General features: G+C 47.5%; 2 long non-coding RNA genes across 3 annotated transcripts; both read left to right on the top strand.

The window, feature by feature from the left end:
- The first annotated feature begins 1,957 nt into the window (after positions 1-1,957).
- On the top strand, positions 1,958-8,505 carry LOC123384394. Its single transcript, XR_006595431.1, has 2 exons — positions 1,958-4,835; positions 5,643-8,505. It is a non-coding gene; the product is annotated as an uncharacterized LOC123384394 (long non-coding RNA).
- Positions 8,506-17,123: 8,618 nt separating this feature from the next.
- LOC123384393 lies at positions 17,124-23,951 on the top strand. 2 transcript variants are annotated; one of them, XR_006595430.1, is made up of 3 exons: positions 17,124-20,001; positions 20,809-23,506; positions 23,711-23,951. It is a non-coding gene; the product is annotated as an uncharacterized LOC123384393 (long non-coding RNA). The 2 variants fall into 2 exon arrangements; XR_006595429.1 differs by having other exon boundaries at positions 17,124-23,506.
- Positions 23,952-26,824: the final 2,873 nt, after the last annotated feature.

Below are 26,824 nucleotides of genomic sequence, written 5' to 3'. Positions count from 1 at the left end.
CGCTGACCCCTGATCCTGATGGAGGGACATAGCCTCAGGCAGAGGAAGAGACAGGATGTGCCTGTGCAGCCTGCTCCATGACTTGACCAGAGAACTCAAAGTCTTTGGAACGTCTCCTGCACCAGGCCTTGCTCTCATCACTCGATCCTCCCATGGAAGCACCTTCTTCATATCTCGGTGTCACTGGGGCCCTCTCTTGTGATACGATGGGCAGAGAAGCACACAAAAGGCCACAGTTTCCCTCTACTTCTTGAGGAGGAATGTGGGTCTCTTGTCCACAGGGCTCCGAGTGACTCCCTTTGCACAACACCTGTAGTCAAATCCCACAAAAGGTCTTCTGATTTGTGAGCAAGCCAGCTTGCCAATATATCGTGCTCGTCAGTTTGTTCTAAACGTTATTCCATTCTCATCCTTAATGAAGAACCCTTGCCCTAGGCCGATCCAATCTCATGATACTGCTGTTTAATATGTCAAGGTATGCCTCGGGCCCCATACGTTTCAGTCTTGCACAGTAATAGATCGGTCTTGCAAAAGTCCAGTGTGGACCAGCCCGTGCGTGGGTCGTATGTTAGAGGTGGAGGTAAAAGGGGCCGGCATATTTGTTTCAGGACTACACGTCCACATCCGGAGCGTCAGGGCAAGGTAAGGGGTCCAGCCGAGATCTGTTTGTGTGGAGGATGGGCCAGAGGTATTAGGCGCACGCTGGCCTCCATGCTGGGCCAAGGGGGGAAGGAAGTTTAACGTGTCCGGTCCACGTGGATCACATTCCCATTCGCTGGAAATGTTGCACACTTGGGTCCTGGCTGCAGCCATTCACTTTCCCATGCACATTCACGAGGCTTTGTGACTCGTTCTTTGTTCACCCTTATGAACCATGGAGCTGGCACTCACTCAGCAGGCACCAAGGGGTGGGCGTCGGCTACCCACCTGGTCCCCTGCTCGGTGACAGCCATGAGCGTCAGCTATCCCAAAGGAGGATAGCCCTCGTATCCCTGAGCTTGGTGATGGGCTGTTTGTAGCAAGAGGTGGGGAAGGGAGCAAACTTGCCTCATTGCTCTGCCTGATGGAGGGGCCTTCCTTCTGAAAAGCACAAAGTTCACACAAGAGCAGGAGGCTCCAGGAGCTGGTCAGCTCAGAAAGAGCCCTTGACACCAAGAGGGCGCCGATGCCCCTTGGCACTCTCTGGGGGCAACAATGGGGGCCACGTGGCGGCCACAGCCCTGTCACTCACTGCTCACTCCGTTCAAAGATGGGAAAAGGGAGAAAAGCAGACAAAGTCCAGGACTCTCTAGGTCCTTGTTCCACTGTTTTCAGTACATGGCACTTGCCGAACGCATAGGACCCTCATAGGGTTGGGAAATTTTTCTCAATGAAACCAGAAGTTCCTTGAAAAGTGCTTTCTCGACCGTCTTGTTTCACAGAGTTGAGTATATATGGCCCCTCACGCATAGACCCCGCATGGGTTTTCAAACAGGTTTTTCCGAAACTCAGTGAAACAAGATGTTAGGTGGGAGATCGTTTGTCCACAGTATTCTCTCACAGTGTCGAGTAAATGTCCCTTTGCACATCGATCCCCAACCAAGGTTTTCACACCCTTCTACCTTAGTGATAAAAGATGTCAGTAGCAAGATGTTTTCCGCAAAGTGCAGTTGGACGGAGCTGAGTTCTAAGACGGTTTCGGCAAGCGTCTTCACACTTTTTCGAACACTTCTAACTCAGTAAGGCGAGGTGTTATTGGAAAGACAGTTTCCCCACAGTGTTGTTTCACAGTTAGGTATATGACACTATTCGCCTAGGCCCCGCAGGCGTATTCAAACACTTGTAACTTAGTGAAACCAGATTTCAGGTGAAAGAAGGTTTTTTCCCACAGTGCCGTTTCGCAGAGTTAAGTGCTTGCCTCCTTCCTGGTAGGTCGTGGAAAAGAGTTGAAACCTTTTTTTTTTTTTTTTTTTTTTTTTTTTTTTGCTTGGGGAAATCAGATGTTAGGTGAAAAATTTCTAACTGAGTGAAACGAGATGTTAGTTGAGAGATGGTATGGCGATCGTGTTGTTTCACCGAGTTGAGTATCGAGCGCACACCCTGTAGGCGCTGCATTTGTTTTCAGAGTTCTCACTTAGTGAAACCTGATGGTGGAAAGTTTGTCACCACAGGGCTGTTTCACAGAAGTGCATATATGGCGCTTTCGACACAAGCCCCGCAGCGTTTGTCCGTTTTAAGTGAAAGGAGATGTTAGTTGCAAGATGGATTCCCCACACTGTTGCTTCACAGAGTTGAGTAAATGGCACTTACTAACATGTCGGCTCCGCATAGGCTTTCCAAGAGTTTTCAGTGAGTGAAATCAGATGTCGGTTGAGTGCCTCACCGCAGTGCCGGTGGACAGAGTGGTGTATACGGCACTTAAGGTGTTGGACCCCTGTGGGGTTTCAAACACACCAAACATAGTGAAACCTGCTGTGTGCTGGTGAAGTTTCAGCACGCTGTTGTTGCACAGAGTTGAGTACATGGCACTTTCGTCATTGGCCCCGCATAGGTTTTCAAACACTTGTAAGTTGGGAAACAAGTTGTCAGTTGAAGGATGGTTTCCCCACAGTATCCTTTGCCAGAGTTGAGCAAACGGCACTATCCTCCTAGGCCCCGCATACACTGGACCCAAACCTTTCTAACTTAGTGAAACCAGATTTGGGGTGATGGTTTCCCCACAGTGTCGTTTCACAGAGTTGAGGGTATGGCACTTTCCGTGTAGGTCTTGCGAAGGATTTCAAAGCACTTTGCCTTTGTGACACCAGATGTTAGGTGAAAGGCGCTTTCTCCACATTGTTTCTCTCAGATTTAAGTATACAGCCCTTACCGTGTAGGTCCCGCATAGGTTTGGAAAGAGTGCCCACTCAGTGAAACCCGGTGTTAGTTGAACGTTGGTTCGCCCCCGGTATTCTCTCACGCCCTCGAGTATCTGTCACTTTCCTCATCGTTCCCCGCATAGGTTTTGAAACAAACACTTCTCACTTAGTGAGACGAGACTTTAGTTGAGAGAACGTCTCTCCACAATATTTTCACACAGGATGGAGTGTATGTCACAGTCACCATTTCCCCCCGCAAATGTTATCACAAACTTCGAACTTCGTGTTTGAAAAACCCATGCGGGGGCCTATGCGGATAGGGCCATATGCTGAACGCTGTGAAACAACACTGTGGGGAAGGCATCTTCAGATATCATCTGGTTTCGCTGTTAGAAGGGTCTATAAACCCATGGGGGTCCGCCACGAAAGCGCCGTAAGCTCAAGACTGTGAAACAACAGTGTCCCGACACCGTCTTTCAACTACCATCTGGCTTCGGTACGCTAAAAGTGTTTGAACGATATGCGGGGCCTATTGGGATACTACCATACAGTCAACTCCGTGAGGCAACAGTGTGGTGACACAACCTTTCAACTTACGTCTGGGTTCAGTAAGTGATTAAAACCTATAGGGTGCCTACAAGGGAGGCGCCATCTGCTCTCCTCTGTGAGGCAACACTGTGGGGAACTAACAGTTCGACTAAACGTTCAACTAACGTTCAACGAACGCCTCGTTTCCTTAAGTTAGAAATGTTTGGAAAACTTGCGGGGCCTTTGCCGAAAGTGCCTTATAGTCCCTCAAACGGCACCATGCGGAAACCATCATCTTTCAACTGACGTGTCGTATCGCCAAGTTAGACATGGTTGAATACCCATGTGGGGAACGATGTGGAAAGTGACATATACTCGACACGGTGGGAGAATAGTGTGGACGAACCATCTTTCAACTAACATCTTGTTTCCCTGAGTTGGACGTGTTTGCAAACCTAAGGGGGCCTAGGAGGGAAGTGCCATATACTGCGATCTGTGGGGGAAACCATCTTTCAACTGACACCTTGGCTCGCTATGTTAGAAGTGTTTGAAAAACCCGTGCGACACCTACAAGGAAAGTGCCCTAGAAGCAACACTGTGAAACAACACTGTGTAGGAATCTTTGAACTCATATCATGTTTCACTGTTACAAGTGGAGAAATCCTGGGTCTGTTAGTATAAAGAACGCGCCGTTGACTTAACTTTGTGAAACATCATTGTAGGGAAACTAACTTTCAAAAACCACTGGTTCAACTAAGTTGGAAGTGTTGGAAAACCCATGAGGGGCCTACACGGAAAGTGCCAGATACTCAACTCTGTCACACATCACTGTGCTGAAACCGTTGTGAAACAAACGTCTCGTTTCACAAGTGTAGAAGTGTTCGAAAACCTCTGTGGGGCTCATGAGTAAAGTGCCATTATCCTCCGTCAAACAGCACGTAGGGGGAAAGGTCTGCCCACGAACATCACGTTTCACTAAGTGACACGTCTTTGAAAACCTATGTGGAGCTTACGCGGAAGGCGCCGTATGCTCAAATCTGTCCAGGAGCACTACGGGGAAGCCATCCGGCTCCTTCCATCTCCCTCCGCTAAGAATTAGTGGAAATAATGTGTTGCCTAGGAGGATAGTGCCGTACACTCCACTCTGTGAAACAACACTGTGGGGAAAGCTTCTTTCAAAGAAACTACCACCCGCTGTCCCCAAGTTAGACGTGCTCGAAAACTCTCCCGCAACCTGTGCGGAAAGTGCCGTATACTCGGCACCGTGAAACACTGTGGGGAAACTATTTCTCAAGTAACATTTCGTTTCACTAAGTTAGAAGCGCTTGAAGACCTATGCGGCACCTGTGGGGAAAGTGCCATACACTCAACCCGGTCAAGCAGCACTTTGGGGAACCAACCTATCTTTCACCTAACATCTCGTTTCACCTGAGTGAGAACTGTCTGAAAAACCTATGCGGGCCCTACAGGGTAAGTGTCTTATACTCAATTCTGTGAAACAACACTGTGTGGAAACCATCTTTCAACTAACACGTCATTTCACTAGGGTAGAAGTGTTTGAAAACCTAGGCGGGACCTAGGCGGAAAGCACCATATACTGTAATCTGGGAACTACACTATAGGGAAACCCGTCTTTCAGCTAACATCTTGTTTCGCTAAGGGAGAAGGGTTGGAAAACTTGTGCGCGGCCTATGCCGAAAGGGACATATAGTCAACTTTGTGAAACAAACAAACAAACAAACAAAACACAACAACACCGTGGAGACGCAGCGTCTTTCAACTCACATCTGGTTTCACAAAGTAAGTTAAGATAGTTTGAAAACTTATGAATCACTCACAGGGAAAGGGCCACACACTCAACTCTGTGAAACAACACTGTGGGGAAAACATCTTTCACCTAATATCTGGTCTCACTAAGTGAAAAGTGTTTTTGACTACACATGCGGGGCCTAGCGGACAGTGCCATAGACTCGACTCTGTGAAACAACACTGGGGTGAAAGAATCTTGCAACAAACATCTGGTTTCTCTAGGTTCGGTGTGTTTGAAACCCCTTACGGGGCCATCACGTAAAGTGCCATACACTCCGCTCTGAAATAACAGCGTGGTAAAACATCCTTTCAACTAACATCTGAGTTCACTGAGAACTGCTTGGAAACCGATGCGTGTGGGGAGGGGGCTACACGGCAAGTGCCATATACGCAACTCTAAGAAGCAACATTGGGGGGTGGTGGGGGTGGGGGGAACCATCTTGCAAGTAAACGTCTCGTTTTCACTAGGTCACTAGGGTCTGAAAGACTAGGCGGGGCCGATGCCGATAGCGCCACACACCCAGTTCTATCACGCTGCGCTGTGCGGAAACCATCTTTCAACTCAATGTTGCATCACGGAGTTCGAAATGTTGGACAACCCATGCACGGAACGATGTGGAAAGGGACACATACACGACACTGTGAGAGACTCCTGTGGACAAACCATCTTTCCGCTAACATCTCGTTTCACCAAGTTAGAAGTGTTTGAAAGCCTATGCAGGGCCTATTCCGAAAGTGTCATGCTCTTTGAAACCACTCTTGGACACAACACCGCGGCGACACAATCTTTCAACTAACATCTGGTTTCGCTAATTAGGTGAGTACCGCTTGAAACCTATGCGGGGACTACAGGGTAAGTGCCGTATACTCAACGCGGAGAAACAACACTGAGGGGAAACCATCTTTCAACTAACATCCCCTTTCACTGTGACAAGGGTTTGAGACAATAAGCGCGGCCTACGCCCAACGTGCCACACACTCAACTCTCAAACTGCACTTTGCGGAGACCAGCTTTCAACTAACATCTTGTATCGCTGAGTGAGAATTGTTAAAAACCTATGCAGGGAACGATGAGGAAAAGGGCATACGGCCGAGACTGGCAGACATTACCGTGGACAAAACCGTCTTTCAAAGAGCCTCTTGTTTCACTAAGATAGAAGCGTCTGAAAGCCCACGCAAGGGAAGTATGAGGACTGTGCCGTAAAACAACAGTGTTGCCGAACCATCGTTCCGCTTACAGCGTGTTTCACGAAGTGAGAAGTGTTGGAAATCTATCGGGAGTCTAAGCGGAAAGTGCAAGTGCCGTCTACGCGACCGTGCGAAAACACTGTGGGGAAGCCATCCTTCAACGACTATCTTGTTTCATTACCTTGGCAGTTGTTGGACAACCCTGCACAGCCTATGAGGAAAGTTACATGTACTCAACGGTGTCAAGTAGCGCTTTGGGGAACCTATCTTTCAACGACCATCTCGTTTCCCTAAGGTAGAAGTGTTTGAAATCCCTGGCGGGGACTATGCGGATAGCGCCATATCCTCTACTCTGTGAAACACTGTGGGGATACCGTCTTGCAAGGAAGATCTCTTGTCACAAAGTTAGGCGTGGTGGTAACCATATACGGGGCCTGGGCAGAGTGTCATATACTGAACTCCGTGAAACAACATTGTAGGGAAACCATCTTTCAACTGACATGTCCTTTCACTAAGTTAGAGTTGTTTGAAGAGCAATGCGGGGGCTAGGCAGAGAGCGTCGTATGCTGGATTCTGTGAAACAACACTGTGGGGAAACGCTCTTTCCACTAACTATCTCGTTTCACTAAGTTAGAATTGTTTCAGAAACAATGCCGGACGTGCCATAGCCTCAACTGTGCCAACCAGCACTTCGCCAAGCACTCGTGTTTTGAAACTCTCATCTTGGTTTCGCCAGGTGAGAACTGTTTGCAAACCTATTCGGGGCCTAGGCCAAAAGAGCCATATGCTCAGCCGCATCGACCGGCACTTTGCAAAAACAATCTGTCAGCTAACATCTTTTTTCCCTAAGTTAGAAGTATCTGAAAACATATGCGGGGAAGGCTGCAGAAAGTGACATATACACGACTCTGTGAGAGAATACTGTGGACAAAAGCACCTTTCAACTACCATCTTGTTTCACTAAGAAGGATTTGAAAACCTATGCGGGAACTATGCGGAAAGGTCCATATACTCAACTATGTGCGAAAACTGTGGACAAAACATCTCTCAGCTAACATCTGGCTTCAAGTTAAAATAGTTTGACAACCTATGGATCACCTACAAGGAAAGAGCTGTATGCTCAACTCTGGAAACATCACTTGAGTAGGAACCAATGTGTCATCTAAGAACTGATTTCACTAAATTAGAAAAGTCTGACTACACGTGCAGGGCCTAGGCACATAGTGCGATATTCTCCACTCTGTGAAACAGCACTGTTTTGAAACACTCCTTTTCAACGCTCATCTGATTTCACTAAGTGAGACAGACCTCTTTGGAAACCCTTTCGGGGCCTAGGCCAAAAGTGACCTATACTCCACTCTGTGAAAGAACACTGTGGTGAAACCGTCTTTCAACTCAGATCTGGTTTCACCGAGTGAGACAGACTTCTTTGAAAACGTAGGCGGGGCCTACAGAGTAAGCGCCACATACTCAAGTTTGTGCAAAAGCACCGTGGGGAGGCCATCTTTCAACTGCCACCTCGTTTCACCAAGTTAGAAGGGTTTCAAAAACTATGCAAAGCCTGTGACGGAACTGCCATATACTCAGCTCTGGCAAACGGCACTTGGCGGAAACCGTCGTTCAAGCAACATTTCGTATCACTGCGTTCGAAGTGTTTGAAAACCTATACGGGGAACGATGTGGAAAGTGGCATGCATTCGACACTGAGAGAACACTGTGGACAAACCGTCTTTCAACTAACATCTTGTTTCACTAGATAGAAGCGTATTAAAACCGAGGCGGGGACTATGTGGCCAGGGCCAGGTAATCAACTCTGCGAAAAAAAACAGCACGGAGAAACAGCTTTCAACTAACTATCAAGTTTCACAAAGAAGACTCTGAAAAGCTATGCATGAACTACTGTGGAAAGTGCCATGGACGCAACTCTGGAAACATCACGGTGGGGAAAGCATGTTTCCCCTAGAATCTGCTTTCACGAAGTTAGAAACGCTTGAATACACATTCAGGACCAAGGCGGCTGGCGCCATGTACTCCACTCTGGGAGACAACACTGTGGTGAAACTCTCTTTCAACTAACTCCTGATTTCACCTTAGTGAGAACGGCTTGAAAAAAATCTACGCGGGGCCTGCAACGTAAGTGCCATTTACTCACTCTGTGGAAACAACGCTGAAGGGAAGCCATCACCCAAAATCTGGTTTCACTAAGTCACAAGTTCGTTGGAACATGCACGGGTGGCCTAAGGGCTAGTGCCTTTTACTCAACTCTGGCAAAGACACTCTGTGTGGAAACGATCCTTCAACGAACATCTTGCTTCAGAAGTTAGAAGCGTTTGAAAAACTATGCGGGGCCAATGACGAACGTGCCGTACACTCAACTCTGAATGGGACAAACAGTGTGCTGAAACTATCCTTCAAAAATCATCAGGTTTCACTATGGTAGATGTGGTTCAAACCGCTTATGGGGCCGACACATAAAGTGCCTTATACGCCACTCTGGCAATCTACGCTGTGGTGAGACAGTCTTTCAACTAACATCTGAATTCACTGAGAACTGTTTGGACACGTCCAGTATGCGGGGCCTACGCGGTCAGGGCCACTGACTCACCTCTGTTGAAGCAACGCTGTGGGGAAACCACCTTGCCGCTAACATCCCACTTCACTTCGTTGGAACTCCTTGACAAACTTGCGGGGCTTGCGGCGAAAGTGCCCTATGGTCAACTCTGTGACGCAACCCTGTGGTGAAAAACTTCCCACTAACATCAGGTTTCACGAAGCGACAACTCTTTGAAGACAAGTGCGGCGCCTACAGGCCAAAGGCCATATTCTCGACTCTGTGAAACAACCCTGTCGCCAAACCGTCTTTCCACTGACGTCTCGGTTCACTAACTTAGAAAGGCTTGAGAAATCTATGTGGGGAACGATCAGGACAGTGACATATACTCGACGCCGTGAGAGAATAATGGGGACAAACCATCTTTCCAACAACAACACTGTGGGGGAACCATCTTTCAACTGACATCTCGTGTCCCTAAAATTAAAAGGTTTTCAAAACTCTGTGGGGCCTATGCCCAAAGTGCAATATACTCAACTCTGTCAAACTGCACCTTGCGGAAAGCATCTTTCAACTAGTATCTTGCATCACTGAGTTAGACGTGGTTGAAACGCTACGCGGACAACAATTAGGAAAGGGACTTATCATTGACACTGTGAGGGATTACTGTGGAAAAGCCATTTTTCAACTAACATCTTGTTTCACTGTTAGAAGCGTTTGAAAACCTGTGCGCAGCTTAGGCGGAAAGCACGTGTTCTCAACTCTATGAGACAGCACTGTGGGGTAAACATCCTTCAGTTAACATCCTCTTTCACAAAGTGAAAATGGCTTCAAATCCTTTGCATGGCTGACGTGGAAGGAGCCATATACTTAACTCTGTGAACCAACACGGTGGAGAAACAATCCTTCGCTGAGTCAGTCGGGTTGGAATACACATGCGGGGCCTAGACGGCGAGTGCCATGGGCTCGACTCTGTGAAACAACAACACCGTGGGGAAACCGTCTTTCAACTAACATCTCGGTTCACTCAGTCAGAAGTGTCTGAAAATGTCTGCGGGACCTGTGCCGAAAATGCCTTCTATAGCACTTGGCGGAAACGGCCTTTCAAGGACCATCTTTCATCACTAAGGTAGAAGTGCTTGAAAACCTTTGTGGGGATCGATGTGGGAAGGGACATGTGGAAAGTGCCATGTACTGAAATCGGTGGAACAACACTGTGGGGGAAACCATCTTTCCACTAACATCGCTAGGTGAGACGTGTATGCAAACCTACGCCCGCCCTATGAGGAAAGTACCATACGCTCACCTTTGTGAAAGCACACTGTGGGGAAAGCACCTTTCACCTGACATCTGGTTTTACAACGTTAACGTAGTTTGAAAACCCAAGCATGACCTACACGGAAAGTGCCAAATAAATACTCGACCCCCTGAAACAAGACTGTTGGGGGGAGGCGCTCTTTCACCTAAACTTCGTTTCACTGAGTTTGAAGTGTTTGAAGACTCATGCGAGGCCTATGAACACAGTGCAATATACTCACCTCTGTGAAAGAAGCCTGTAGAGAAAGCATCTTTCAACTAACGTCTGGTGCCTCGAAGTTAGAAATGTTTGAAAGCCCACACGGGGACTATGCCGATAGTGCCATATGACTCTGTGAAACAGCCTTGTGGGGAAACCTCTTTAACCACCATCTTGTTTCACTAAGTAACCTACGCGTGTTCCAGGGAGAAGGTGCCATATACTCAACCCTGTCCAACGACCCTTTGGGGAGACCATCGTCAACTAAAGTCTTGTTTCTCTAAGTTGGATAGTGCTTGGAAACCCACGTGGGGAACTAGGAGGGAAGTACCATCTAGTCAACTGTGAAACCACAGTGTGGTGAAACCACCTTTCAGCCACCATCTGATTTCCCTAATTCAGAAGTGTTTGAGAACCGATGCACGCCCCAGTCAGTCAGAAAGCGCCATGTACTCAACTCTGTGACACAACACTGGGATCAACATCTTTCGATTAACATCATGTTTCAGTAAGTTAGAAGTGTTTGCAGACCAGTGCTGGGGACTGTGCGGAAAGTGATATAAACCCGACTCTGTGAAAAATACTGTGGAGAAACCCTCTTTTCAAGTAACATGTAGTGTCTGTTAGAAGTGTTTGACTACTATGCGGGGCCTGTGCCTAAAGTGCCGTGTACTCAACTCTGTGAAACAACACTGTGGGGAACCATCCTTCAACTAACATTTTGCTTCCCTAAGTTAGAAGTGTCGAAAACCTTTGTGGGGCCTATGCTGAAAGGGCCATACACCCAACTCTGTAAAACAACACTGTGGTGAAACAGTCTGTCAAGTAACCTGAGGTTTCAATAAGTGACAAGGCTTTGAAAACCTAGGCGGGTCCTACAGGGTAAGTGCCGTATATTCTACTCTGAGAAACAACACAGTGGGGAAATCATCTTTTAACTAACATCTGCTTTCACTAAGTAAGTTAGAGGTGTTTCAAAACCTCTGTGGGGCCAATGCCAGAGGTCCACCTGCACTTTGTGAGGATCTACTTTGAACTAACATCTTGTATCACTAAGGTAGAAATGTTTGAAAACCTGGGGGTGGGGGGCGGGGGGAAGGGATGATGTGGAAAGCGACGTACCCTCGACAGTGTGAAAGAGTACTGTGGAGGAAACCTCTTTCAACTAACGTCTGGTTTCACACAGTCAGAAGAGTTTGAAAACCTATGCAGGGCCTGCCCGGAAAGTGCCATATACGCAACCACGAACCAGCACGGTGGAGAAACCACATTTCCCCTCAAATCTGCTTTCACTGTTAGAAACGTTGGACTTCACATGCGGGTCCTAGGCGGATAGTGCCATACACTCCACTCTGTGAAACGGCACTGTGGTGAAACAGCCTTTCAACTAACGTCAGATATCACCAAGAGAGAACTGTTTGAAAACCTGTGCGAGGCCTACAGTAAGCTAAGTGCCACACACTACACTCTGTGAAACAACACTGTGGGGAAACCGTCTTTCAACTACCGGCTGATTTCGCTAATTTAGAAGTGTTTGAAAACCATGCGTGGACCATGCCATAGACTCAACTCTGTGGGGTAAACATCTTCCAATGAACATCTTGTTTCGCTCCGTTAGAAGGGCGTGTAAACCAATGCTGGGAACTATGAGCTCGGCTCCTTGGGTGGGGGTGGGGTGGGGGTGGGGGGGAAGACTGTGGGGAAACTCTCTTTCAAGTAACATCTGGTTTCACTATGCCAGAAGCGTGTGAACACCTACGCGGGGCCTAGGCCTAAGTGCCGCCATGTACTCAACTCTGGCAAACAACACCGTGGGGAAAGCATCCTTCAACTAACACCTTGTGTCACTAAGTTACAAGTGTTTCAAAGCCATGCCAGGCCGACACCGAAACTTTTGCCATGTACCCAACCCTGTGAAACAACAGTGTGGTGAAACCATCTGTCAACTAACATGGGGTTTCACTCAGTGAGAACTGTTTGAAAACACAGGCAGGGCCTACAGCGAGAGTGTAGGAAACCGTGTGAAACACCCTGGGGCATACGTCTTTGAACTAACTTGTTTCTCTACGCATTGGACGTGTTTGAAAATATATACGGGGCTTAAAGGGAAAGTACCGTATATATACTCAACTCTGTGGTAAAACACTGTGGAGAAAGCATCGTTCAACTAGCCTCTTGTTCCCCAGCTGAGAAGTGATGGAAAATCTAGGCCTGAATGCATAATGACTGTACCATACACTCAGCGCCTTGAAAATAAACCACGAAGAAACCATCTTTCGCCTAACATCTTGTTTCACTACGTTAGACATGGTTGGACCCCTATTCGAGGAACTCTAAGGAAGGTTCCATACCCTCAATCCTGGGAGACAACAATGTGGAGAACCTGCCTCTCAACTAACACACCGAATTCTCTTGTTTCACACCCACCGCACTATGACCGACGCTCTAACCAACTCACCAAGGTCTATGCACCAAACACGCTCCGCACACCTACCTCTTCTTACACACCACAAACACCGCACTTCCACCTGCCACAGTGCCTAAGAAACACGTAAACACCAACACGCCGCACAGAGACAAAACCTACCACAACAACACACTGCAAGTACCCACGCATTCAAACCTCCCACGTGCCACACGATTACACACTGCTTTCAAAATCGCATTGGACACACACCCTACGTCATGAGCCATTTACATGGAACATACCCAAAGCACATCACATACACAAAATATCCGTCACATAGTCCAGACACCACACACACCACACGACCTATACAGCACACGCCGTCCACCCCCACGCACACTTTCACATATACCATGCACAGAAATGCACACAGCACACATACACCAGAGACGTACTGCTGATAGTCCACATACACATGCCCTTTCCAGACACCACACGCCTAGCAAACACAACACCTCAGTGCTCCACATACACCCTGCTACATCTCTGCTGCCCTTATCTGCCGATAGGATGGCAAGGAAAGACCTCCAAAGCCAGGCCTTTCCCCTCTCTACTTGAAGGAATAATGGAGGCCTCATGATGGCAGTGTTCCGGGTGGGGCCCGGAGAGAGGTCCCTTTCCCCAAGCCCGTAGCTGTTTCTAGTTCCTGAGAGAGTCAACTTGCTGAAAGACTGTGCTAGCCCCTTCACTCACAACGGTCTCCCATCCCCATCTGTGATGGAAGACCTCTAGCACGCCAACTATCATTTTGCACCCCTTTGCTCTACTTCCAAAAGAGTTTCTCCCTGGGCTTCATTCCAAGTGAGTCTCTCAGAGGAACAGCCTCTGCCTTCAAGTGGAGAGCGTGGCGAAGTCCCTGCGAGCGTGCAATGGGTTTTCCCAAAGGACCACCCCTTCGTCTGGCTTCAGAGGTATACGGACATCACGAGGCCTGGGTCATTGCAAGATGCCCAGTGGAGAAAGTTGGTAGGTATGCTGGAGCAGAGGTTGCAGTGCCCATCAATGGGCCGAGAAGAAATGAAGATGACGAAGACCTCATCTTCCCAGAATGATCCAGTTCCCCTATGGAATGTCGAGCTTTGGCGCGCCTCCTAAGTCATTTTCTTCCCATGGCTGTCCTTCGGCATAACGTTTTTGCTCACACGTAGGGGCCACAGAACTGTCCCTCGCTCAGCTGGCACCCTGGGGTAAGCCACAGACTCCCACTCTGGCCCTGTGCTCAGTGAGGGCTTTTCGGCTCTGCTATACCAAAGGAACAATGGCCTCCGACAGGATGCTGCTTGGCCTGCTCTGGTGGAGGAGGCGAAGGGGAGCTGTCTGGCTTTGCTCACTGGCTTGACTGAGTGGGTTTCATTTTGAGCAGCAGACAGCTTACACATGGGCAGTATGAACCAGGTGTGGGTCACTGTGAGAAGAGCCCCTTCCAGAATAGGGAATAAAGTCCTTGTTCCGGACACCTGAGCAAGAGCCAGCAGCAGCACCCAATAGCCACATCTCAAACTCTGCTGCCTCCAACAACCGGCAGAGATCCTGGAAGGGGCAGACAAAGCTAGCAATCTCTAGCTCCTGAAGAAAGACTGCAGGCGTCTTGATGGCAAGGTTCCTGTGTGTCGTCTTTCAGAGGGCTCCCTTTGCCTAAGCTGACAGGCATCTCTTACTCCTGGTACAACCAGGTTGACGGGAGACTGACAGTCATTTCAGTCTCAACATTCTCCAAATGTCGGCTCCGATGAAGAACATAGGCACTCTGTGTCTCCATGGACACAACTTGGCTCTCTGTTGGAGAGGAAAATAAGGTTTTATTTACACCCAGTGTCTGAGAGACATACTGACTTCCTTCAAGAACGAGTCTGCCGGTGTCCACGTTATGGTGATGTAGGTTTTGCTTGGGCCCCTCTCAATGTGCTATCAGAAATGTGTGGCCAACCAAAACCCTAGCGTATTGGAAGGTGCCCAGGGACAGTGCTTGTGGGGAGGCCAACCCACCAGTTAGGGGCAGATCCCGCCTCCCTCATGAGAGAGACGAGAGAAAGAGAAGGCCGATATCTATTTTGTAGATTTCCACCAAGGCCCTTTGTTAACGCAGGACCACGATTGACCTCGTAGGGATTCTGATCCCACTGCTGTTTTTCTAACTTGTTCTCACGTCACACACCAAGACCAAGGGGCTCTCCCGTACCAAACAAGGTCCAAGGATGGCAGTTGAGTTTCCAGGCCTTTCCTGAGTCAATGCAGAGCTCTCAGAGTCGGGTACCTGACAGGACACCTGGCACGCTGACCCCTGATCCTGATGGAGGGACATAGCCTCAGGCAGAGGAAGAGACAGGATGTGCCTGTGCAGCCTGCTCCATGACTTGACCAGAGAACTCAAAGTCTTTGGAACGTCTCCTGCACCAGGCCTTGCTCTCATCACTCGATCCTCCCATGGAAGCACCTTCTTCATATCTCGGTGTCACTGGGGCCCTCTCTTGTGATACGATGGGCAGAGAAGCACACAAAAGGCCACAGTTTCCCTCTACTTCTTGAGGAGGAATGTGGGTCTCTTGTCCACAGGGCTCCGAGTGACTCCCTTTGCACAACACCTGTAGTCAAATCCCACAAAAGGTCTTCTGATTTGTGAGCAAGCCAGCTTGCCAATATATCGTGCTCGTCAGTTTGTTCTAAACGTTATTCCATTCTCATCCTTAATGAAGAACCCTTGCCCTAGGCCGATCCAATCTCATGATACTGCTGTTTAATATGTCAAGGTATGCCTCGGGCCCCATACGTTTCAGTCTTGCACAGTAATAGATCGGTCTTGCAAAAGTCCAGTGTGGACCAGCCCGTGCGTGGGTCGTATGTTAGAGGTGGAGGTAAAAGGGGCCGGCATATTTGTTTCAGGACTACACGTCCACATCCGGAGCGTCAGGGCAAGGTAAGGGGTCCAGCCGAGATCTGTTTGTGTGGAGGATGGGCCAGAGGTATTAGGCGCACGCTGGCCTCCATGCTGGGCCAAGGGGGGAAGGAAGTTTAACGTGTCCGGTCCACGTGGATCACATTCCCATTCGCTGGAAATGTTGCACACTTGGGTCCTGGCTGCAGCCATTCACTTTCCCATGCACATTCACGAGGCTTTGTGACTCGTTCTTTGTTCACCCTTATGAACCATGGAGCTGGCACTCACTCAGCAGGCACCAAGGGGTGGGCGTCGGCTACCCACCTGGTCCCCTGCTCGGTGACAGCCATGAGCGTCAGCTATCCCAAAGGAGGATAGCCCTCGTATCCCTGAGCTTGGTGATGGGCTGTTTGTAGCAAGAGGTGGGGAAGGGAGCAAACTTGCCTCATTGCTCTGCCTGATGGAGGGGCCTTCCTTCTGAAAAGCACAAAGTTCACACAAGAGCAGGAGGCTCCAGGAGCTGGTCAGCTCAGAAAGAGCCCTTGACACCAAGAGGGCGCCGATGCCCCTTGGCACTCTCTGGGGGCAACAATGGGGGCCACGTGGCGGCCACAGCCCTGTCACTCACTGCTCACTCCGTTCAAAGATGGGAAAAGGGAGAAAAGCAGACAAAGTCCAGGACTCTCTAGGTCCTTGTTCCACTGTTTTCAGTACATGGCACTTGCCGAACGCATAGGACCCTCATAGGGTTGGGAAATTTTTCTCAATGAAACCAGAAGTTCCTTGAAAAGTGCTTTCTCGACCGTCTTGTTTCACAGAGTTGAGTATATATGGCCCCTCACGCATAGACCCCGCATGGGTTTTCAAACAGGTTTTTCCGAAACTCAGTGAAACAAGATGTTAGGTGGGAGATCGTTTGTCCACAGTATTCTCTCACAGTGTCGAGTAAATGTCCCTTTGCACATCGATCCCCAACCAAGGTTTTCACACCCTTCTACCTTAGTGATAAAAGATGTCAGTAGCAAGATGTTTTCCGCAAAGTGCAGTTGGACGGAGCTGAGTTCTAAGACGGTTTCGGCAAGCGTCTTCACACTTTTTCGAACACTTCTAACTCAGTAAGGCGAGGTGTTATTGGAAAGACAGTTTCCCCACAGTGTTGTTTCACAGTTAGGTATATGACACTATTCGCCTAGGCCCCGCAGGCGTATTCAAACACTTGTAACTTAGTGAAACCAGATTTCAGGTGAAAGAAGGTTTTTTCCCACAGTGCCGTTTCGCAGAGTTAAGTGCTTGCCTCCTTCCTGGTAGGTCGTGGAAAAGAGTTGAAACCTTTTTTTTTTTTTTTTTTTTTTTTTTTTTGCTTGGGGAAATCAGATGTTAGGTGAAAAATTTCTAACTGAGTGAAACGAGATGTTAGTTGAGAGATGGTATGGCGATCGTGTTGTTTCACCGAGTTGAGTATCGAGCGCACACCCTGTAGGCGCTGCATTTGTTTTCAGAGTTCTCACTTAGTGAAACCTGATGGTGGAAAGTTTGTCACCACAGGGCTGTTTCACAGAAGTGCATATATGGCGCTTTCGACACAAGCCCCGCAGCGTTTGTCCGTTTTAAGTGAAAGGAGATGTTAGTTGCAAGATGGATTCCCCACACTGTTGCTTCACAGAGTTGAGTAAATGGCACTTACTAACATGTCGGCTCCGCATAGGCTTTCCAAGAGTTTTCAGTGAGTGAAATCAGATGTCGGTTGAGTGCCTCACCGCAGTGCCGGTGGACAGAGTGGTGTATACGGCACTTAAGGTGTTGGACCCCTGTGGGGTTTCAAACACACCAAACATAGTGAAACCTGCTGTGTGCTGGTGAAGTTTCAGCACGCTGTTGTTGCACAGAGTTGAGTACATGGCACTTTCGTCATTGGCCCCGCATAGGTTTTCAAACACTTGTAAGTTGGGAAACAAGTTGTCAGTTGAAGGATGGTTTCCCCACAGTATCCTTTGCCAGAGTTGAGCAAACGGCACTATCCTCCTAGGCCCCGCATACACTGGACCCAAACCTTTCTAACTTAGTGAAACCAGATTTGGGGTGATGGTTTCCCCACAGTGTCGTTTCACAGAGTTGAGGGTATGGCACTTTCCGTGTAGGTCTTGCGAAGGATTTCAAAGCACTTTGCCTTTGTGACACCAGATGTTAGGTGAAAGGCGCTTTCTCCACATTGTTTCTCTCAGATTTAAGTATACAGCCCTTACCGTGTAGGTCCCGCATAGGTTTGGAAAGAGTGCCCACTCAGTGAAACCCGGTGTTAGTTGAACGTTGGTTCGCCCCCGGTATTCTCTCACGCCCTCGAGTATCTGTCACTTTCCTCATCGTTCCCCGCATAGGTTTTGAAACAAACACTTCTCACTTAGTGAGACGAGACTTTAGTTGAGAGAACGTCTCTCCACAATATTTTCACACAGGATGGAGTGTATGTCACAGTCACCATTTCCCCCCGCAAATGTTATCACAAACTTCGAACTTCGTGTTTGAAAAACCCATGCGGGGGCCTATGCGGATAGGGCCATATGCTGAACGCTGTGAAACAACACTGTGGGGAAGGCATCTTCAGATATCATCTGGTTTCGCTGTTAGAAGGGTCTATAAACCCATGGGGGTCCGCCACGAAAGCGCCGTAAGCTCAAGACTGTGAAACAACAGTGTCCCGACACCGTCTTTCAACTACCATCTGGCTTCGGTACGCTAAAAGTGTTTGAACGATATGCGGGGCCTATTGGGATACTACCATACAGTCAACTCCGTGAGGCAACAGTGTGGTGACACAACCTTTCAACTTACGTCTGGGTTCAGTAAGTGATTAAAACCTATAGGGTGCCTACAAGGGAGGCGCCATCTGCTCTCCTCTGTGAGGCAACACTGTGGGGAACTAACAGTTCGACTAAACGTTCAACTAACGTTCAACGAACGCCTCGTTTCCTTAAGTTAGAAATGTTTGGAAAACTTGCGGGGCCTTTGCCGAAAGTGCCTTATAGTCCCTCAAACGGCACCATGCGGAAACCATCATCTTTCAACTGACGTGTCGTATCGCCAAGTTAGACATGGTTGAATACCCATGTGGGGAACGATGTGGAAAGTGACATATACTCGACACGGTGGGAGAATAGTGTGGACGAACCATCTTTCAACTAACATCTTGTTTCCCTGAGTTGGACGTGTTTGCAAACCTAAGGGGGCCTAGGAGGGAAGTGCCATATACTGCGATCTGTGGGGGAAACCATCTTTCAACTGACACCTTGGCTCGCTATGTTAGAAGTGTTTGAAAAACCCGTGCGACACCTACAAGGAAAGTGCCCTAGAAGCAACACTGTGAAACAACACTGTGTAGGAATCTTTGAACTCATATCATGTTTCACTGTTACAAGTGGAGAAATCCTGGGTCTGTTAGTATAAAGAACGCGCCGTTGACTTAACTTTGTGAAACATCATTGTAGGGAAACTAACTTTCAAAAACCACTGGTTCAACTAAGTTGGAAGTGTTGGAAAACCCATGAGGGGCCTACACGGAAAGTGCCAGATACTCAACTCTGTCACACATCACTGTGCTGAAACCGTTGTGAAACAAACGTCTCGTTTCACAAGTGTAGAAGTGTTCGAAAACCTCTGTGGGGCTCATGAGTAAAGTGCCATTATCCTCCGTCAAACAGCACGTAGGGGGAAAGGTCTGCCCACGAACATCACGTTTCACTAAGTGACACGTCTTTGAAAACCTATGTGGAGCTTACGCGGAAGGCGCCGTATGCTCAAATCTGTCCAGGAGCACTACGGGGAAGCCATCCGGCTCCTTCCATCTCCCTCCGCTAAGAATTAGTGGAAATAATGTGTTGCCTAGGAGGATAGTGCCGTACACTCCACTCTGTGAAACAACACTGTGGGGAAAGCTTCTTTCAAAGAAACTACCACCCGCTGTCCCCAAGTTAGACGTGCTCGAAAACTCTCCCGCAACCTGTGCGGAAAGTGCCGTATACTCGGCACCGTGAAACACTGTGGGGAAACTATTTCTCAAGTAACATTTCGTTTCACTAAGTTAGAAGCGCTTGAAGACCTATGCGGCACCTGTGGGGAAAGTGCCATACACTCAACCCGGTCAAGCAGCACTTTGGGGAACCAACCTATCTTTCACCTAACATCTCGTTTCACCTGAGTGAGAACTGTCTGAAAAACCTATGCGGGCCCTACAGGGTAAGTGTCTTATACTCAATTCTGTGAAACAACACTGTGTGGAAACCATCTTTCAACTAACACGTCATTTCACTAGGGTAGAAGTGTTTGAAAACCTAGGCGGGACCTAGGCGGAAAGCACCATATACTGTAATCTGGGAACTACACTATAGGGAAACCCGTCTTTCAGCTAACATCTTGTTTCGCTAAGGGAGAAGGGTTGGAAAACTTGTGCGCGGCCTATGCCGAAAGGGACATATAGTCAACTTTGTGAAACAAACAAACAAACAAACAAAACACAACAACACCGTGGAGACGCAGCGTCTTTCAACTCACATCTGGTTTCACAAAGTAAGTTAAGATAGTTTGAAAACTTATGAATCACTCACAGGGAAAGGGCCACACACTCAACTCTGTGAAACAACACTGTGGGGAAAACATCTTTCACCTAATATCTGGTCTCACTAAGTGAAAAGTGTTTTTGACTACACATGCGGGGCCTAGCGGACAGTGCCATAGACTCGACTCTGTGAAACAACACTGGGGTGAAAGAATCTTGCAACAAACATCTGGTTTCTCTAGGTTCGGTGTGTTTGAAACCCCTTACGGGGCCATCACGTAAAGTGCCATACACTCCGCTCTGAAATAACAGCGTGGTAAAACATCCTTTCAACTAACATCTGAGTTCACTGAGAACTGCTTGGAAACCGATGCGTGTGGGGAGGGGGCTACACGGCAAGTGCCATATACGCAACTCTAAGAAGCAACATTGGGGGGTGGTGGGGGTGGGGGGAACCATCTTGCAAGTAAACGTCTCGTTTTCACTAGGTCACTAGGGTCTGAAAGACTAGGCGGGGCCGATGCCGATAGCGCCACACACCCAGTTCTATCACGCTGCGCTGTGCGGAAACCATCTTTCAACTCAATGTTGCATCACGGAGTTCGAAATGTTGGACAACCCATGCACGGAACGATGTGGAAAGGGACACATACACGACACTGTGAGAGACTCCTGTGGACAAACCATCTTTCCGCTAACATCTCGTTTCACCAAGTTAGAAGTGTTTGAAAGCCTATGCAGGGCCTATTCCGAAAGTGTCATGCTCTTTGAAACCACTCTTGGACACAACACCGCGGCGACACAATCTTTCAACTAACATCTGGTTTCGCTAATTAGGTGAGTACCGCTTGAAACCTATGCGGGGACTACAGGGTAAGTGCCGTATACTCAACGCGGAGAAACAACACTGAGGGGAAACCATCTTTCAACTAACATCCCCTTTCACTGTGACAAGGGTTTGAGACAATAAGCGCGGCCTACGCCCAACGTGCCACACACTCAACTCTCAAACTGCACTTTGCGGAGACCAGCTTTCAACTAACATCTTGTATCGCTGAGTGAGAATTGTTAAAAACCTATGCAGGGAACGATGAGGAAAAGGGCATACGGCCGAGACTGGCAGACATTACCGTGGACAAAACCGTCTTTCAAAGAGCCTCTTGTTTCACTAAGATAGAAGCGTCTGAAAGCCCACGCAAGGGAAGTATGAGGACTGTGCCGTAAAACAACAGTGTTGCCGAACCATCGTTCCGCTTACAGCGTGTTTCACGAAGTGAGAAGTGTTGGAAATCTATCGGGAGTCTAAGCGGAAAGTGCAAGTGCCGTCTACGCGACCGTGCGAAAACACTGTGGGGAAGCCATCCTTCAACGACTATCTTGTTTCATTACCTTGGCAGTTGTTGGACAACCCTGCACAGCCTATGAGGAAAGTTACATGTACTCAACGGTGTCAAGTAGCGCTTTGGGGAACCTATCTTTCAACGACCATCTCGTTTCCCTAAGGTAGAAGTGTTTGAAATCCCTGGCGGGGACTATGCGGATAGCGCCATATCCTCTACTCTGTGAAACACTGTGGGGATACCGTCTTGCAAGGAAGATCTCTTGTCACAAAGTTAGGCGTGGTGGTAACCATATACGGGGCCTGGGCAGAGTGTCATATACTGAACTCCGTGAAACAACATTGTAGGGAAACCATCTTTCAACTGACATGTCCTTTCACTAAGTTAGAGTTGTTTGAAGAGCAATGCGGGGGCTAGGCAGAGAGCGTCGTATGCTGGATTCTGTGAAACAACACTGTGGGGAAACGCTCTTTCCACTAACTATCTCGTTTCACTAAGTTAGAATTGTTTCAGAAACAATGCCGGACGTGCCATAGCCTCAACTGTGCCAACCAGCACTTCGCCAAGCACTCGTGTTTTGAAACTCTCATCTTGGTTTCGCCAGGTGAGAACTGTTTGCAAACCTATTCGGGGCCTAGGCCAAAAGAGCCATATGCTCAGCCGCATCGACCGGCACTTTGCAAAAACAATCTGTCAGCTAACATCTTTTTTCCCTAAGTTAGAAGTATCTGAAAACATATGCGTGGAACGCTGCAGAGGTGAGTGAACCTCTAAATTGTGTAGGAGGGCCCAGAATCCTGAGGTTTGGGAGTGGAGAACCCCTGTAATGAGTCCTGAGACCTCAGGACTTGGCAAACCTCCCCTCATGAGAGCTTCACAGCTACCCCTGTGAGCTAGAGTTTCTCATCTCAATGGTGAGTGAAGGGAGTTTGCACTTATGACACTGGTCCTGGTGCCCAAGACTGAATGCAAAGCTGCATGAAGTTTGTCTGAGTTGACCTCAGCCTCTCCCTCTCAGGCTGCTTATGGGGGGAGAGCAAAATCAGGCACCTCCACATCGGCAAGCACTTACATAGCCTAACAGCCCCCTCCCCCCAGAGGTTTCAGCCTCCCCTTCTGTCATCAGAGAGGGTTGTGCTATAAGGTGCTTGACTGTCTACCCCATGTCGTCCTTTCTCTGGACCCCAGAGCCTGGCTTATATCCCAGTCCTGTTATCTGTGTATGGACAGTCTTCTAATGTGTCCTGACACGAGAACAACATGAGAAAGGATGGGTATAAGGAACAAGCAATAACAAGGGGCTCTTTCTGATGGACTTTGGCTATTTGCTTTCTAGGGAGATGGGATCAACCATAAGAAAAAAAAACTAAGGTGAGCACTTGTGGCACTTCCTATTAGGGAAGTGTAGGGGAGTGGATACCAGAGATGCCCCTGGGAAGAATATTTCTTGGCTGCATCCCCTCCATCATACATTTACTGGAATAGTTTGATAATGAAAAAGTGTAAGACCCATCCATCTGGTAAGTGAAGTCAGGGGAGTGGCATCAGGGATAACTTCCTGCAGGAGGAGGGGCTATTTATACTCACCTCTGAGAACAGGTTGAGACTGGATGAATTTTCAGGGAAGGAAGGCTGCCACATGTGCAAAGACCTAGGACTGGTCCCCTATCCCACTGCTCAACCCACCCAGGCTCTGTGTGCATCCTGTTCTTCTCTTGGCCTAGGAATACAAAGCAATGAAAGAGATCATGCTCCTCCAGGTGGCTGCAGATAACTACACTCTAGAACCGAAGGAGGAGTTTAGAGCCTGGTTCCAGGCTGTGGAGCGACTCAGTGAGGATGAGAGGTGAGGCCCATCAGGAGCTGGGCAAAGGCATGGACTCTTTCTGGTGGCCACTCTAGGGATCCTGCATCCATGGCTCCCTGGGCAGCCTCAAGCCTTGTTTCCTTGTGATCACTGGAACACCAGACTCCAACTACTGGGTAAACCCTGGGAGAGACACCTGAATTGTAGCTCCTGGTCGACTCACAGGTGTCATTCTCTCTTTAGCTACATCCTGTCCTGCCAGCTGGAGCCCCAATCCTAGCTGACCAGTGAAACTCAAGAACAAGAAGAATTGGCCACAATCAAGCTCAGGACTGAGTGATTGTCCAGTGACAGTGCAACCTTTCTTCAGCAGCTTGGACACTTGCTGTGATGAACCCCATCTCCTTGACACTTCTTCCTCCCATCCATTTACCTACTTGGAGTGGCAATATTTATCTTATAGTAAAGCTAGATTTGAATATTATTATATTAAAGCCTTCTTTTATAGCCCAGGAGTTTGGTTTGGTTCTATTACTTCCTACAGCAATTTAAATGGTGTACAGACTCTCAGAGTCTTTCTTGAACTAAGAAATCTTACAGAGTCATCAGCTATTGTATGTGGGAGGAAGGAGAAGAGCCAGCCCTCCTCCCAAATTCCTCTTACTCAGAGAACAGGTTAATTTCAGTATAATGAATTTGGGTAAAAAGAAGAGACAGCCCCTCAGAATTACTGAGATTTAGAGGTTGAAGTTACTTTCACAGGAATGGCAGCAACCATTGAAATTGGATGTCCTTAAGTGTAACAATTTCCAGGACTACTACCTGCCCCAGGACAGTGGCTGCTTTCTACACTTTAAAGGAAAAGGTTTGTTTCCTGCTTCTTTTATTGAGGTGTCACTTTTCGTTTTGGAGGTTTTTTTTTTTTTACCAAATATTTGAAACTTTAAGTTTTCTAGTTCAAACTCTGGAGTTGCCTTAGCAAAAAACATGTAAAGAGGTCAAACCCTACGTGTGGAAAGATAAGGACAGGTGAAAGTAATTTGCAAATTGACTAAGGGCAGGCAGGACTTTCCATTATCATTCTTCCTCTAGGCGCTCCATGTTAACACTTTACCTAGATTTAAATCCTCCAGGGATCCTTTTCAATGACCTCTGAATCCCCTCCCCTGATTGTTTTGTATTTGGGGAAAAGATGTGTGATGTACTTTTATGGCCACAGCTGCTGAACATGGTCCCATAAACATCTATGCTAAGAGCTAGGATGTCTAGCATTCCTGCATTTCCTTATGCAGCTTTTTTTTACATTAGTTAACATACAGTGTAGTCTTGGTTTCAGGAGTAAAACCCAGTGAATCATCTCTTACATTTGATACCCAGTGCTCATCCTGAAAAGTGCCTGCCTTAATGCCCATCACTGATTTAGCTCACCTTCAAACCCACTGTCACCCTTAACCCTCGGTTTGTTCTTTGTATTTAAGAGTCTCTTATGGTTTGCCTACCTCTCTGTTTTTATCTTATTTTTCCTTCCCTTCCCCTATGTTCATCTAAGTTTCTCAAATTCCACATATGAGTGAAATCATATAATATCTGTCTTTGACTAATTTTGCTTAACATAATACCCTCCATTTCCATCTATATTGTTGCAAATGACAATATTTCATTCTTTTTTATTGCCAAGTAGAATTCTATCGTGTGTGTCTGTATGTGTGTGTGTGTCCCACAAATTTTTGTTTTAATGTTTATTTTTGAGAGACAGAGTGTGAGTGGGGGAAGGTCAGAGAGAGAGAGACACACAGAACATGAAGCAGACCCCAGGCTCTGAATTGTCAGGACAGAGCCCGATGTGGAGCTCCAACTTACAAACCGTGAGATCATGATCTGAGCCAAAAGTGGGAGTTTAACCAACTGAGCCACCCAGACGCCCATTTTACATTAGTACATCTTTTTTTTGTTTGTTTTCAACGTTTATTTATTTTGGGGACAGAGACAGAGCATGAACGGGGGAGAGGCAGAGAGAGAGGGAGACACAGAATCAGAAACAGGCTCCAGACTCTGAGCCATCAGCTCAGAGCCTGACGCGGGGCTTGAACTCACAGACCGTGAGATCGTGACCTGGCTGAAGTCGGACGCTTAACTGACTGCGCCACCCAGGCGCCCCTAGTACATCTTCTTAATCCATTCGTCAGTTGATGAGTTCATGGACATTTGGATTTTTTCCATAATTTGAATATTCTTCATGGCTCTGCTATAAACATCAGGGTGCCTGTGCCCTTTCAAATCAGCATTCCTGTATCCTTTGCATAACTTCCTAATAGTGAAATTGCTGAGTTGTAGGGTAGTTCTATTTTTAATTTTTTGAAGAATCTTCATACTGTTTTACAGAGTGACTGCACCAGTTTTCATTCCCACCAACAGTGCAATAGGGTTCCCCATTCTCCACATCTTTGCCAAATCTGTTGTTTCCTGAGTTATCAATTTTTGCCATTATGACACGTGTGAGGTCGTATCTCATTGTGGTTTTGATTTGTATTTCCCTGATGAGGAATGATGTTGAGCATTTATTCATGTGTCTGTTTGCCATCTGGATGCCTTTTGGAAAAGCGTCTATTCATGTTTTCTGCCCATTTCTTCACCGGATTATTTGTTTTTTGGGTGTTGAGTTTGGTAGGTGTTTTATAGAGTTTGGATACCAATCGTTTATCTTATATGTCATTTGAAAATATCTTCTCCCATCCCTCAATTGCCTTTTAGTTTTATTGATTACTTACTTTGCTGTGCAGAAGCTTTCTATCTTGCTTGATGAGGTCCCAATAGTTACTTTTTGTTTTGTTTCTCTTGCCTTTGGAGACATGTCAAGTAAGAAGTTGCTGCAACTGAGGTCAAAGAGGTTGCTGCCTGTTTTCTCCTGTACAATTTTGATGGTTTAATGTCTCACATGCACTTTGAATTTATTTTTGTGTAAATTGGAAGCGGTTCGGGTTCATTCTTCTGCATTTTGATGTCCAGTTCTCCCAGCACCACTTTATAAAGATACCGTCTTTTTTCCATTGGATGCTCTTTCCTGCTTTGTTGCAAATTAGTTGGCCATATACTGTGGGTCCATTTATGGGTTCTCTATTCTATTCTATTGATCTATGTGCCTGTTTTGTGTCAGTATGATACTGTCTTATGATTACAGCTTTGTAATACAAGTTAAAATCCAGGATTTTGATGCCTCCAGCTTTGGTTTTCTTTTTTAACATTACTTCAGCTATTCAGGGGGCATTTGGGGTTCCACACAAATTTTAGGATTTTTCTAGCTTGTGAGGATTGCTGATGCTATTTTGATAGGGATTGTGTTGAATGTGTAAATTGCTT

The sequence above is a fragment of the Felis catus genome, chromosome A3, assembly GCF_018350175.1.
Source record: "Felis catus isolate Fca126 chromosome A3, F.catus_Fca126_mat1.0, whole genome shotgun sequence".
Taxonomy (NCBI): domain Eukaryota; kingdom Metazoa; phylum Chordata; class Mammalia; order Carnivora; family Felidae; genus Felis; species Felis catus.
Note: the sequence above shows the minus strand (reverse complement) of the source record. Positions and strands in the feature narration are given on the sequence as shown.